A 15,430-nucleotide genomic window follows, 5' to 3' on the forward strand; every position below is an offset into this window, starting at 1 on the left:
CTATGTGTCTCTGCCTTGTTTTGCAGGATGTATTATCTTGATTCCCTTCCTTCTCCAACAAGCCTCTTGAGAGAAGTGGCCTTCACTGATGAATGCATTTTCCTGTGGCCACGGTTATCCATTTGGCCCCTTTCAGCAACCAATTGTTCAACCTCATCTAACTTGGCCTTTTTGGGTTTGAACTAATGCATATTCCTTCTCAGATTTTTTCTTTCTTGTACATTTCTCTCCTGGTCAGATCCACTTGGCTCCTCCTCCACCTACCCCAGCACTCTTCTCTCAACTCTACAGCCCTCTCCTGGCCAACTCCTTACCTGCTATTACTTTGGTATTATAGATCAGCTGGTTTATCTCACTGTGAATGGACATTGGGTCTCTCTAACTGGAGAACAGAGAACAGAGCAGAAACAGAGCAAATCACTTGAATATGGCTTGTCCCCTCTGAAAGTCAGGTTGAAATCTGATTGCTATTGTGGCAGTGTGGGGAGTTGAGGCCATTAAGAGGAATGACTACCTTTCTCTATAGAGTGGGTTTTATACAGTAAGCTTAGCCCCTCTTTGTTGTCCCTCTCCTGCATGCGCCTGCTGGCCCTTCCATGTTTTCGTATGTGATGATGCCCTTACAAGATGCAGTCTGCTGGTCTTGAACTTCCCTGACTATAGAACAATAAATCAAAATAAACCTCATTCTATAAATTGCCCCACTCAGGCATCCTGTTACTGCATCAAGAAATAGACTAAGAAACCAGCTTATGGAAGATTGCAGTGAAAGTAAAGTGGAAGGGACTGAGGCCTGCATCCCAGGAATGTGGCCTGAGACTTGAGGTGGATGAACTGGGTAGGGAGGCCATGGGTTACAGAGGAAGCACAGCAAAGACCTGCAGAGGCACACAGCCACAGGAGCCTGTCACTCAGCGGTCCTGGAACGTGGGCTTAGTTGCTGCCATTGACATTTGGTTACTTGACTTTTCACAGTGATCAGGAGGAGTCAAGTGATGAACTTGTGGTGGCAGGGGATACAAGGCATTCAGTCTGCCAGGCTTCTGTCACACCAGAGGGCTCCATCTGTGCCAAGCACATTGGCGTCTGAATCACTGGGGCCATCTTTGGGAAGAGAGTCATGTTTTCACCACCTCATCACTTCCTTAATGGAAGACAATTGCAACAAATATCTCTAAGAACTCCCCTGTCTCGGAGTATTAAGAATATCTGACCCACAAAGGAATAGGAAATAGCTTGCTGTTTTCTTGTATGCATCTATCTATCTATCTATCTATCTATCTATGTGTGTAGATACACACACACGTCTCTAATTCCCTATCATTGTTCTTTATTTGGTCGTAGTTTAGTAGCACTGAAAAGTATAGGAAAAGATTAAAATCCAAATTTTAATACTCTAGTTGACAAATTCATGAATCTATGTTAATTAAATAACTCAAATCAGACTTTGATTTACACATTTACTTCTTAATTACTGTGATTATCTTCAGTTTAAGATTATACATCAACTGGAAATGAGTCCCATAAAACAAAATAATATTGTGACACATCCATGTTGACACACATGGAAAATACAAACATTTCAAAACATTTTTTCTGTTTTGCTATATATGCAAGTAGGAGTTGAGTATGGGGGAATTATTCAAACATTTCAAAGCTAAAGTATCTCAGTAAGTGAAGGAAATATTTCAAACTTAAATTAGTCATACCTTAATTTTCTGTTTTATTTGTTAAGTGTAGACACAGTTTACACTCGTGACTTACAAGTCATAAGAAATGACTCATATGTCATTTTTATTGCCTCAAAATTGAAATAAATTGCATAATGAAAGAACTTAGCAACAGAATAAAAGACTTCACATTTAAAAGATACACATTCTCAGTGCCGTCTTATTTCACAACTTTTGCTTCTAATTTAGCTGAGTGGTATTCCACAAAGAGGAGCTATGGAGACCAAGGTTCCCCAGGGATTCACAGCTGCCACTAAACTGAGCAGTGAAATACTGCTGCTACACCTGCTGCCTACACCTGCAGGCTCCTCAGGTCTGATGTTGTATCACTGCTATGATTTGAATACAGTTTGCTCTGCTGGATCTCGCAGGAGCTTAATTCCCCAAAGTCAGATCACGGTGAAATGATGTTCCCCTGTGGGTCATGAGGGTGGAGCCCACAGCACGGGGTCACTGTGAAGGTGAATGTGTGGACCCAGAGACAGTGCTCCCCAGCTCTTTCCCTGTAATGCTCGGGACTCCTCCAGTGAAAACCCATCAGCTTGAATTGCTGCAGGCAAGCAGTCCATGCTCTTGAACTTTGAGCCTCTAAACTTGTGAACCAAATAAGTCTCTTTCTGCAGTTAGCCTGCCTCCAGTGTCTCAGCCCAGGAATGCGTAGCTTCCCAATTCAACCACGTATGCGTGTATTAGCCATAGATATGCTGGTGGTAGATGAGCCTTTAACCATACAATGGCATGTTTAAGTTTTATTGTCTTAAAGCTTTTTTCAAATACAAGGGATTATCAAACTCGGGTGGAAAACACAGAATGGCACTATGTAGGAAGAACACTTTTGGTCTTCATACGTGTATTTGCTAGTGTGTTTGTAAAAAGGGAAATTGCATCTGTCACAGAAATCTAAAGTGTCAGTAATGAAAACGTAAAAACTGGGAACTATTTGATTCTGAGAGTATCATGTGAATTGTATGCACACTCACTGATAAGGCAATTGATTTCTTTATCAAAAGAAGAAACCAGTGGGAATGCTGCCAACATCTCACTGCTGGTCATTCTTTGTCGAATAACATGCAATCATGGGGCTTAGTGGGTCAAGGTAGTAAAATTCAGAGAATACTGAATTTATGCTACATTTCCTAACAAAATCATATTGTATGTAGCATAATAAAAAAAACCCTACTTAAAATTAACTGTTTAGATACTCTGCATATGGAATATCATTACTAACTCCAGAGTGAAACTGTTTGTGTGTGCCTATAATGAATGCTATATAACTATATATCCACTTCAGTATCACATTAAACATTGTGAAAACATATCCATGCCTCAAAGAACACCATCAAATCACTTGTTATCCAGGAACTTATTTCTTACTTCCTCTTTGAATATTATTTTTCTCCCCTTAATCTATGGACTGTTGTTGGCACTCTCCCAATTGGCTTTGGGGCTTCACTATTGATCAGTTTATTTCCTGTCCATTTTATGCTTCTGCATTCCCTATAATTAAGCTTTGACCATTAAAAATAATAATTCATATATATATTTCTGTAGCTGAATGCAGTTAACCTAGGGCAAAATGTTTGTTAACTTGTTAAGGATATGAAATTATAGATTACAATTCATAATTTCAAATATATTATAAAATCATGTTGACTAGATGTAAGTCATAATTTAAATTTTTTTCTTTAAAAGTCATGAATTTTTACAGATTACAAAAATACCAATGTTCGCGCTATTTAAATGCAGCAAACTTGCATGCAACAACGAAATGAATCCTGACTCTAAATCCGTATTATACTAGTTAAAAATTTTTGATCCATTATTTTACCTCATTTATTTGCACCTTATGAGGTGAGCCCACTGAACAGAATGGACTGGATCAAATGTCTTCTATTTATTTTAATATGGGAACAATAACGACCCAGGTTACCTGTTTTAAATGTTAAAGTGGACTCAAAAATGCTTATGCATCAGGATGATCTACAACTCATACTGCTAGTCACCACAGATCCATTTGTGTGCTGTTTGATATGCCCCTTCATAAGGCATGCCAGTATTACAGATAGCGGCTTTCCTACTCTGCTTCAGTGCTGGCCCCCATAATTTGTTAATATTCATTTCCCAGAACTTTTTTTCTTTTTATAAAATTAGTTTTATTATTTTATGATATATAGTTCCATAGGCTCCGGGATTTCCCTTACCACTTCCCCAGGTTCCCTATTCTCTCCCTCTACCCCAACCGATTTCCCCTGTATTATTACAATGGTATAGTCCTTTATAAACAGTCAAAAGTCCATCATTTTGCTTTTTAACTGTATCCTGACACTGTAGGTATGGACAATGGCAGATAGTCTAGCATCCTAGTGTCAAGATATACTTAACAGTTTCACTGGGAGTCCATCTCTGATTTGGAAGTAGAGATGCATACTGCATTGTATCCTCACATCTGGATATGATAGTCATTATTACACAGTTACTATAGGGCCTCTTAAACGAAAAGCCATAAAACAAAATCAATAACAGGGAGAAAAATAGAAAATTTACAACAACATGAAGTTAATTTCTTGTACCCGGTGAAGTGGCTACTACAGTGAAAACAAATTAACATATACAGCATCTCCAATAGCTAATCTTTTTTTGGGAGTGTGTGGCAAGATCATCCAAAATCTAAATGTAATATGATACTATTAACTACAGTCCTCATGTTGTACATTGAATCCCTGGATTTATCTATACTAAAGATCCATATCTTCATCTTCTTCTTCTCTCCCCAAACTACACCTTGGTCATACAATTACCTTACATTTTACTGTTTTTGCTTCTTACTTGACAGGTTAATTTCATATTTACCATAGTTGAGTTTTGTGAGACAGACGGCACTAGTAACAGACACAGCTAGAGGCACGCTGAGAGTAGGCAGACAGTGAGGGACTAGTTAGTTATCTGTGGTGTCTTGGCCCATTTCTCCTAAATCCTGCACCTGGGCTCCTTGTGTCCCAGAAATAGATGCTGAGTGAACCATGCTGCTTTGTGTGCTCTCATCTGGGTCCTGTGGATGGGCTTTCTGAACAGAGCCTGACTGATAATGGAGTATGCCTGTTATGTCTTCCATATCAGTTTGTGACATACAAGGGTGCTTTCAAAAGCTCATTGAGAAAGTGCAATTAGAAGAGAAGTTTGTTTTAGTGCCAAAAAGTTTGCTGGTCATACCTCATTTCTCCACCATGTTCTTTTCCCAGGAACTCTTTGAAGACCCCTTGTATTGTGTCCCCAGAATAGACAGGAGTCACAAATGCAACTCTGCTGTGTTAGCCATGTGACATTTTCCAAAGCTGTGTTCTAGGTATTTCTCTGACGTGTCCATATGCTGCATCTGAGGCTGTTCTTCTGACCCAAAGAGTGGAACAAGAGGAACAGGGGCAGCTTTAGTTTCCACTGAAGATTCTCTAATCAACAACGTATGCTTGCTAATAACTTTTGTCTTGCAGAAATATGAAGATTTTTTAATGGTAGGCATTTAAAATTCCTCAGTTGAAGATTAATTCAAAGAAAAGCTCTCGTTTGAATTTGTCTCCACATCTATCAGGTGGCGTTATTTTTCCAATTCTCTTACTCTTGCATATTCAAAGGCGCTTCTGTCCAACCTATAATTATTTTCTGCTAATTAGAGTAATTCATGGTTAATTATTCAAAATGATTTCTCTTCAAAATCAAAAGTATTTCTTGTCATGGCATTAAGAAAGATACAAATAAAAATATTACCACAATGCAAATTTCTGTCAGGAGAGAATGCATTTTTGGTATTATTTAAATAGCAGTAATCTTGTTCCACCAGCAAGGATCCCACAATTCACTATTTCAATTAATTTCGACTAGAGAAGGGCAAACTAAACTGTGGAGTGATGACTACATGGGTTTTTATGATAACTAAGAATCTGTCACACTGACTGTATAGGAGTAACTTTATATACTCTGAAAGAGCTACAAAGCAAACAGACCTAAAACAATGGCCCAAGGCTAACACCCAACACATCAGTGTGGGACACTGGGTGTTCAAATATATATTCTGAGAGAGCTGAGTCTCTTTGTGGGTCCATATTTAGGTCCTGCTGATTGCAAATCTCTGAGTCTTCTCTCTCTCACTCTCTCTCTCTCTCTCTCTCTCTTTTTCTCTCTCTCTTCTTGCAGAGGCAGCTGCTTCCATCTTTTGTCTACCCAAGAAAGCACTGACCTTTCTCAGTCTCTAAGTCAGGACCACGTTTGGTTTGCATTCTTTTCCTTTCCTCACTCTGATCTAACTTGTACAGTTGGTTTGATTTTCGTAGGAGGCCCAATTATCCTGAGTGGGGATGTCTAGGCTTGTAGATGACAGCCTCAATAAAAGCACAACACTACACAGATTGTCTATCTGCTATTATTGATACCTTCAGGGTACAAAGTCCTAAGGCTGCATGATCTCCTAAATAAAATCATTGAGATACCAATTGTGTGTGACATAAACAGTTATACATACTAGAGTCACGTGAACAGAAGAGAAAGAAGCTATAGTTGCACAACAGAAAGAGCAAAATAGCTGGCAGCTACTTCAAGGATTCAGAAGACAAGATGGGAAAATGATAAACCTGAGAAATGGTGAAGCCATTCCTAGAGGAACACAAACTGCTTCCTGTTTGACCAAGACTGGCTAACATTATGCTCTTCATCTTTACCTGAAGTTTTCAATTTAGTTTATTTGCTTTCTTTCCTTCCCCTGTTACAGACTCATGTCCCTGCTAAATTCAAATGTTGAAGACCTAATCCCTAATAATGATTTGGAGGTAGGGCCTTTGGCAAGGGAAGAACCTTCCGGAATGGACTTGAGACACAGCATTCTTTTTCTGTCTGATCTGCTCTTCACTACATGAGTGTTCCAAGAGGAGACGGCAGTCTGCAAGAACAGAGTCCTCCCCAGACGTGTGAGTCAGATGACACCTGTTCATGGATTTCCTGGTCTCAAGCTTCAGGTTACACAATCTGTGGTAATTTGCTCTGACAGCCTGCAGTTATACATTTTCTTAGAGTAAACTCAACAACTTGTGTAGCAAAAATTAATTATAAAAGTTTTTCCTTCGCATTCAGATTTTTCACGATAGCCACGACAGAAAGAAGAAAATAAAAGAGGTACTACTTAAAAGGAGCACACTAGTTAAGTTCAAGGAATACATATTTAAAGCACTCTCATTTGCAGATGTTGGTCTCTGAAGAAAAGCCTTACTCAAACACAATTTCCACTGGTGATTTATTTTTTTGGGGGGGGGACCTTTGACATCAGGATATCATTTCAGTGTTATTGCTTCTTGCATTTTTTTAAACCCTAAGCTAATAAGGGGACATTAAATCCTATCAGAACATTCAGTTCCACATGCACCTGGTTTTAAAAAGCTAACTGCGGAATAGAATACAGATCATTTCCTGTCCGTTCTCCACAGCACAGAGGCAACCACTGTTCATGCGAAGACTTGTTTGTCCTGGCATTTTCCTCCTTGTTTGTCACAAGTCTTCTAACATTGCTGTTTTGCCTGATTCAGCGAGTTTAGATGTGGTCTGCTGACCACTTGCTACAGTGCACCTGTGCATCCCTAGGAGGTTGAGTCACCTGACTGGTATCCAGGACTCAGGCTTCTTCCGCCCAACCTGCCACTCCTCCATTCTTAGCGTGTACATCTTGTCTCCACAGCTGTGAGTAGCTGCTCTCCCATTTCTGCCCGACAGGTGCCTCTTGCATTTCACTGGCCAGAACTAAATCGTTAGACTTCATTTATACCCAATGGAGTTTGGAAAAAGGATCACCTCAGTTTTCCAGACTTTGCATCGAAGAACTCGAAATGAAAAGGGGGCTGTGAATGGCTTTTAAGATTGGTCCTGGGCATTGGATAAGAAAGCTATGGTTCATCTACTCCATGGAATACTACTCAGCTATTAAAAAAAAAAACAAAATGCAGTTCTTTGTGGCCAAATGGGCCAAACTGGAAACCATAATGCTAAGGGAAATGAGCCAATCCCAAAGGGTTAGATACCACATGTTTGCCTTAATTTAAGAAGATATGATGTTGTGCATAACATGTTATGTTATGGATGTTATGTCATATGTAGTATATAAACTAAAATGGAAATGTGAATGGGGTGGTCACAGAATGGGGTTAAGAAATCGCATTTATTTTTACCATGTTGGCTGCTCAATACTATGTCAATTAATTCCATAACGATGTTACTTGTTGCTGATATTATGTTAGTGCTTTTATTTGATCGGGATGATACTCTGCTGGCTCTGCCCTCAGACCAGAGAGGGTCTCCCCAATAAGTAGTTGAACTTGACTGGACAATAAGATGTTGGACTCTATACTTGGCATATGCTTGCTAAGAGGGAATCTCAATTGAACTTGAACAATGGTTACGCAACAAGGTGGAGGAACCCACCATGGGGGGAGGGTATGGGGAAGTGTGGGGAGAACCCCAGTTCCTATAAAATTACAACACAATTTAATTAATGAATAAATTTAATAAAAAATTAAAAAAAATATTTGGAAAAAAAAAAAGATTGGTCCAGGGCCTGCCACAACAACCACGTAAATGCTCCCCGTAGATCTGTTGGAAACCTGGTATATTTTCTGAATGTTTTAGCACATCCAAACAAGATTATGTTGTTTTTCAATATTTCCTTGTCGTATACATTTATGTATATTTAAAGAGAGGAAGAGTGGTGGAAAGGGGGGGGAGAGAATATTCACTGTGTCACTTCCCCAGTACTTCACCTCTAGGCTGAGGCAGCCAAAGCCAGATGCCTGGTTTGAGCTATCACTGCTGCCTACCGCAGTGTGCACTAGCAGGAAGCTGGAACTGGGAGCCGAGTTGGGACTTAAACCCAGCTGTTCAGATGTGGGATGTGATGTCCCAAGGAGCATTTTAACAGCCACACCCAATGCCCATCCCTTCATTATTCTGCCTTCTGAAGTTTGTTGGATATATAAAGAAGTAAGTATGAAGCAGTCCAACAATCTGAATTTTTAAATTTAGACATCCGGAAAATTGTTTTGCCGTGCAATTTTTACAAATGATTACTGACTTTTGGTTTGTATTTTTGGTTTATATTTTAAAAAATATTAATATTCTGGTTATAACCTATGTGGATGTACATTCAAGTGTAAGGATTTTTTATTCTGACAGTTATAGAAAATATTAGAGATTGGGAAAGGGTTCAATCATTATGTATGTATTAAGGGTGTACATTCCACGAAATACTTTGTAGCCATTTAACATGATAATGTAGAACATCAGGGTTCACATGGGGTGTGATGATTCTCATTTATCTGGTTAAACTTACAGCTAACATGCCGAGAACAATGGAACTGTCTTATCTATTCTGATAGCCCAAACCTGTGCATAACCTTTGATTTTTTTGCAATTCAACATGAGTTGCTTGGGGGTGGGGGCTGGGGATAAAGATCCATCATGAAAAGAATACACAATGATATGACAAATAATGAAACAATACAGAATAATCAAAAAGCTATGGATCACTGACTCGGGTGGCTACACAGAATTGGAGGCATCCGCTAAAGAACGTACATTAAGCTTTAGACAAATGGTCAATGAGGCTTAGCACTAGAACAATTATTAGAGGCATGAGTTGGCTGCTTTGAAAGCAGACTTATTTAATTTAAGGTGCAGCTATGTTACAACATATGCCTTACTGGAGCCATATTTTCTTTCTAAGTATAATTCCAGCTGTTGCCCACCGAAATTGTTTTTCTTTTCTTCCTTTATTACTTGGAGGGAATTAGGGTCATCCGATGTGTTTTCACCTTCTGCATTTGAATTTGAGGCAGGACAATTCCCATGGAGGGATTCTTCTGGAACTTCATTTTAGTTATGTTTTAATAAAGTCTTATTTGTATTGACTTCTGAGGGCAGAATGGCATTCCCTAAATGATATACTACTTGGGTTTACTTTTTTATGGAAGGATTTTAATTTAATATGATAGATTCAACTGTTGTGTTTTAGATTTTATATGCATGCCTGGAAGCCTTTTAATAACTTGCAATAACAGACTAAATGAATGTGACTTTTAGGGTAGACACTCCTGTAATTGATATTTTTACCAACTCACAGTATTTATTTATTTTGCCAAAAAGTAAAGTGCATTTTTCTGTCCTTGGGGAATAAAAAAAAATGGAATTGCAATTTACTGAAGCCTTGTGAAAGATTCCGTATTTTCAATGAAAAAATGTATATGGATATATTTCTTGCTTTCTCCATGCATGATCCTCGCATGACTCAAAACACTTCTCCTTTTCCTAATACATTCACTGGCTTTTCTGAAAAGAAAGTAGTTAGAATCAAGAATTGATAAATTTTTTTTTTTCTGTTGCAAACAGATAAGTTTATTTGCGAAGGGACCAGGTGAGCAGGGAAGGGAGGGGAGGGGAAGCACCTCCGAAAAGCCAGGAGGTGGGGTGCCTCTCGAAAGAGGAGGGAGAGAGAGACACCCTTGCTAAAATATTTTTAAAATACAGCAATAAGTAGCTAAGATTTGTATAGACTCAATTCCTGCAAGGGGATTGTACTAATTCAACTTTTAAAATTATATATTTTTAGCACCAAGAATAGTATTTCAGATACAGAAGTAATTTTGATAAATGACAGCATTTTGCCTCAGGCCACAGAAAGGGAAGGAACAGGATATGTAGGAATTGGGAATCTGCAGATTAACATGTTACGATTATTCTCTTCGATAGCATGTAAGAGTAGCTTTGAAAAGCTCTAATGTCCTTAGTAGTTTAAACTTGTTCCTTCTGTGTTTAAGTCACATGCACTGTAACTCAAATTGACATGGCTCCTTAAAGGAAATATTGGGACAACTCTTACATAGTGATGAGGCATTGCTGAACAGTATTTTTGGATGATAGACATGACGGAAGTTTTAGATTGAAATGGCCTTTGCAAAGGAGTAGGTCACACCTACAAAAACATGAGAGGTGTTTAAGTTTGTCTCTGATTCCTTGATTTTGAGCCTCTTCAAATGTTTGCGCATTAGTCAAACTGACACCTCAAGGATCCTTAATTTTTATGAAGATGTCAGCCAGCTGCCAACATTTTTGAAGGACCTTCTTTCTTTTTCTTTTTTAAACATACTTGACGTTACTCCAAGACTGCATGTAACTTTTTGTGATAGTTATAAGGCTAATGAAATACTGGGTGGGTTGCAGGAGGAGTGGCTCCAGTAGGTGAGGGTGATGAAAAGGAGATGGAAAAATAGGAGGATTCCAATAATTTACCGCAGTGATTAATGCTTTGTCCCAGCCCTGCAAAAGTCACAGCAGCTGGTTATTAAGGTTTGCTAAGACACGGAGAAATGAAATCACTGAGTCAGTTACATGATGAAACCGAAGCTCAAGGATTTTGCTTCTTCCCTTCTCTTTGTCTATGAAGATCCTTCAGAAAGTTCGCAGAGCGCAGAATTAAAATATAAGTTTTTTAAATGCAAAATATATTTGAAGTCCATGCATGATTTTTTCCATGATATTCATTTTTCAGGAACTTTCTGAAGACTCCATGTACATACAGGCAAATCATACACACACATACAGAAACATAAACACATGTATGAATGCATACACACACACATGTACAGGCAATTGAAGCCTGCCTCATAAGAGAGGCTTAAGTTACCACTTAGAACACCTGCATCCCATATTAGAAGACTAGTTCATGTCCCGGCTGCTCTGCTTTGGATGCAGCTTCCTCCCAATGCATATTCTAGGAAGGATCAGATGACAGCTCAAGTTTTTGGGTCCAAATCAGCCATCTGGGACACCCAGATGTAGTCCAGGTCCTTGGCTTTGGCTTGACCTAGGCCTGGATAGTGCAAGCATTTGGGAAGTGAAACAACAGATTGAATATTTCTATCTGCCTGTCAAATACAATTTTTAAAAAACTTTAAAAATTAAAGATTATCAGAAATATTGCTGTGTGGATACAATTATATAATACACCAGAGCCATTCCAAGTTAAGCTACACAAAAATATTTCGGGTTTAAAATATATCTATATAGGCCTGGCACAATGGCCTAGTGGCTAAAATCGTCACCTTGCAAGTGCCAGAATCCCATGTGGGCGCTGGTTCATGTCCCAGCTGCTCCACTTCCCATTTAGCTCCCTGTTTGTGGCCTGGAAAAGCCTTGAAACCCTGCAATCATGTGAGAGACCAAGAAGGAGCTCCTGGCTTCAGATCCGCTCAGATCTAGCCATTGTAGCCATTTATAGAGTGATCCAGTGAATGGAAGATCTTTCTCTCTGTATCTTCTCTCTGTAAATCTGCCTTTGTGATAAAAACAAAATGTTTTTAAAATGTTACATCATTAAATGGAGTAGGTATGGAAAGAAACATTGCCCATTGCAGCTATATGTGACTCTCTGGGTCCCGCACAGTTGCAAAGCAGGCCAAGTCCAGAGTGAAGGCAAAGGCTTAGCACAAACTTGATATGAATCAGGCAAAGAAGGCAGGAAGCAAGTGCAGGATGGAATTGGAGGAGCCTTCTGCCCATGAACACTGAAAGATATTCTTAGCCCTTTTCTATGACTCCCCTTGACATGTTCTGATTTGTTTGGTTTTAAGTGAATCATTATTATTCCATATGGGTGTGTGGCACCTGTTTTTACCAAGTGTTCTTTGATGGGCTCTGTTGTATTGGACTCTATCCTGGAACTTCTTTGTATTCTCCACAGCATACAGTGAAAAAGGTTTGCAGTAAGTAGCATGGTAAGATGGAATTCAGCTGTATCAACCAGTCTTTGTAGCAACAGAAAACAGACTTGAGACCTACAGAGGTGAATGTTCCAAGCATCAGGTGGCTCTGAAGATTAGCTCCTCCTACAGGTAATAAATAGTTTGAAGATAGGGACCTGGATGAAGAAGAATCAAGGAGATAGGCACTGAGGCAGAAGAAATTATTTCAACTTCGATGCGTATCCAAATTTCTCATAATAACATATAGGGAAGACCTAATGGAAAAATAGCAACAAGACTATTTCATTTCCATCCATTGCATTATCAGTTTTATGATCTGAGTTTCTAGGAAATCTTTTCATCTTACATAAGACTTGGATTAAGTCTATTAATTTATTATTTTTTAAACTGTCCCTATACATACTATTATCAGTTCAACTTCTTGGTGTCTTCATAAGCTAAGCATTTTGGTTATACACACTTATATTTTCAAATAAGGGCTGTATATTTGACAAAGTTTATCTAGGAAATATATTTTAAAGCAATAATCATTGAAAATTATAGTGGTTTGTGATGCTTATTTTAAAAAATCCCTACATATCACTTATGAACAGCACATCTTTACCTTAGCATTTTGTCATGAATGATGCCAAAATGTACAATCAATAAAATCTATAGCTACACTCTCTTCCCAGCTCCTCCCGGCACTCTCACTTTCAAGCTCCCATCTGCTTCCCAATCTTATTTTTTTTTCTAATGAAGAAAAATCTCACAGCTTGAGTAAGCATAATATTTAAATGATACACAGTAAATAAGAAAATCATTTAATGAATTTCGTCTTTTGAGAATAACACGGCTAAGCACAACTCTGCAACTATATGGCATCAATAAAGATCAACATTGTTTCTAGATGTATATATATTTTGGTTTCTGCTTTTTATGTCATCTAAGTTCTAGAACGCATTTTAATGTATGTCTTTTGTGAATGACAAATTTAGGTTTTCCTTTAAAAAACAGAATATACATTCATGTATGAATACTTAATGTAACGTATACCTGATATGTGTGTGTGTGTGTGTGTGTATATATATATATATATATATATATATATATATATATATTTATTTATTTATTTAAAAACTTTATTGGAAAGGCGGATACACAGAGAGAAGGAAATATAGAAAGAAAGATCCGTGGCCACACTGGCGAAAGCTGAGCTGATCCAAAGCCATGAGCCAGAAGCCAGGAGGCTCCTCTGGATCTCCCATGCAAGTGCAGAGTCCCAAGGCTTTGGGCATCCCGCACTGCCCTCCCAACCCACAAAGAGGGAACTGGACGGGAAGTGCAGCAGCCGAGATATAATCCAGTACCCATATGGGACCCCGGCAGTTGCAAGGCAAGGATTTAGTCACTAGGCTATCATGCAGGGCTCTGAAATATATTTTTAACTTTCAGATTTTATTGGTGACAACTGCTATCTTCCAAAGAGGCTCATGGTGACAGCAAGTAAGCTGCTTCATCTGGACTAGTCTATGGGAAAAACACCTGAAATCAGTGAAAACTCTCAGTTTGAAAGGTCTGTTCAGGTGTCAGAGGAGAAAGAAGTTCATGGTAGAGTGTCAATGAGGAGACTGCAGACAATTTAAGGCAGTCTTACAGGAATTCTCTGAGAAATTGGGCATTCTTAAGATCAAGCATATGTCATATCAATATTCCTAATACAAAGAACTTTGGGACTGTTCCTAAGCTCTCCTTAGCTCTGTGCGTAAAGGCATCACTGAGCCAAAGCCTACAGAGCGAGCTATTCAGTTATGCTGAGCGAGGCTGCAGTATCATTTTATTGCTGTTGCCTTACTTACCTCCCTCTCTCTACACACCTGCCAATGGAAATTTCTGCCCTAGAAATTATACTGCGGCAGAGAGAGAAGCGAATACACGAGGCTGGATTCCATTTCTCGAGACATAACAATATGAAACAGTGCCATTGTCTGCTCTGCAGACTGCTGAATCATTAAACACAGGCACCTATGCCTTAAGGAGGCAGTAACTCTTTAAACTGCCCTTTATGTTTACAATTGCTTCATTACTTTATTTTGCCAAAAATGAAGGTCATTAAAATCATGTGACTGAAATTTCAAAAGTAGCCTGCAAGTTGTACAGTCTTTAACTATGTTCCATTTAACGCATTTAATAGATGTAAAAGCTCACAAGTGATGATATAAAGGATAATTTACGCTTGCAATGCATTTTTGTCCAATTAATAGATTGCCTGTGTGTTGCATATTTTGCATGACAAAAGAGCAGAATATTAAACTGCCATTCATAATGAAAATGCACTTTGCAAATTAAAAGTGCCGAAACAGAAATTTTTCACCCTGTTTAGGAAATAAACAGTCCTTAACCAATTAAACTGCATTGTAATAATTCTATGATTTATTGCAAGTTGTTTAACTTTCAAAACTCGGCTAACCCATATTAAGGTCACAATCCATCATGTCTTGCTTGGAAAGCCAGCAAATAATGGCTGTTGTATTAGCTGCTTTTGATGATAGTATGAAAGAAGTATTAGCACTTGTCAACAAAACTGCTTACAACATAACATTAGCATGCATGGGCTGCTGTACCTATTTATTATTCTGGCAGCTTCACACATATTGTTACAAGCTTATAAAACATTTTGTCGGGTGGAAACCGAATGTACACTGTTTGGTTTTCTGATAGACTGGCAGCATAAATGTCTAGGCTGACTTAGTTTAGTTTAAGTGTAAATAGAGACACAAATTCTTCAACCTGTTCTCTTATTGATACTGAAAAGTGCTGAATTATTCAGCATCCCAACTCTTCTGTTTGTGTCTATCACAGTTATCAATTACCCATCAGTCTTCTTGTCAAAACAGAATGGATTAATCTGGCTGAAAATAAGACAAATAAATG

General features: G+C 38.5%; 1 protein-coding gene and 1 long non-coding RNA gene across 2 annotated transcripts in view; one reads left to right on the top strand and one right to left on the bottom strand.

The window, feature by feature from the left end:
* Positions 1 to 6,671, top strand: part of LOC131478199 (uncharacterized) — a 57,730-nt gene extending 51,059 nt beyond the window's left edge. The window contains exon 4 of the long non-coding RNA XR_009244350.1: positions 6,490 to 6,671. This is a non-coding gene — a long non-coding RNA (uncharacterized LOC131478199). The remainder of the gene's footprint in view (positions 1 to 6,489) is intronic.
* The window catches only part of KIAA0825 (KIAA0825 ortholog), a 297,939-nt gene that overhangs the window by 38,473 nt on the left and 244,036 nt on the right, over positions 1 to 15,430 (bottom strand). The window lies entirely within an intron of this gene.

Source organism: Ochotona princeps, chromosome 28, assembly GCF_030435755.1.
Source record: "Ochotona princeps isolate mOchPri1 chromosome 28, mOchPri1.hap1, whole genome shotgun sequence".
In the NCBI taxonomy this organism is placed as follows: domain Eukaryota; kingdom Metazoa; phylum Chordata; class Mammalia; order Lagomorpha; family Ochotonidae; genus Ochotona; species Ochotona princeps.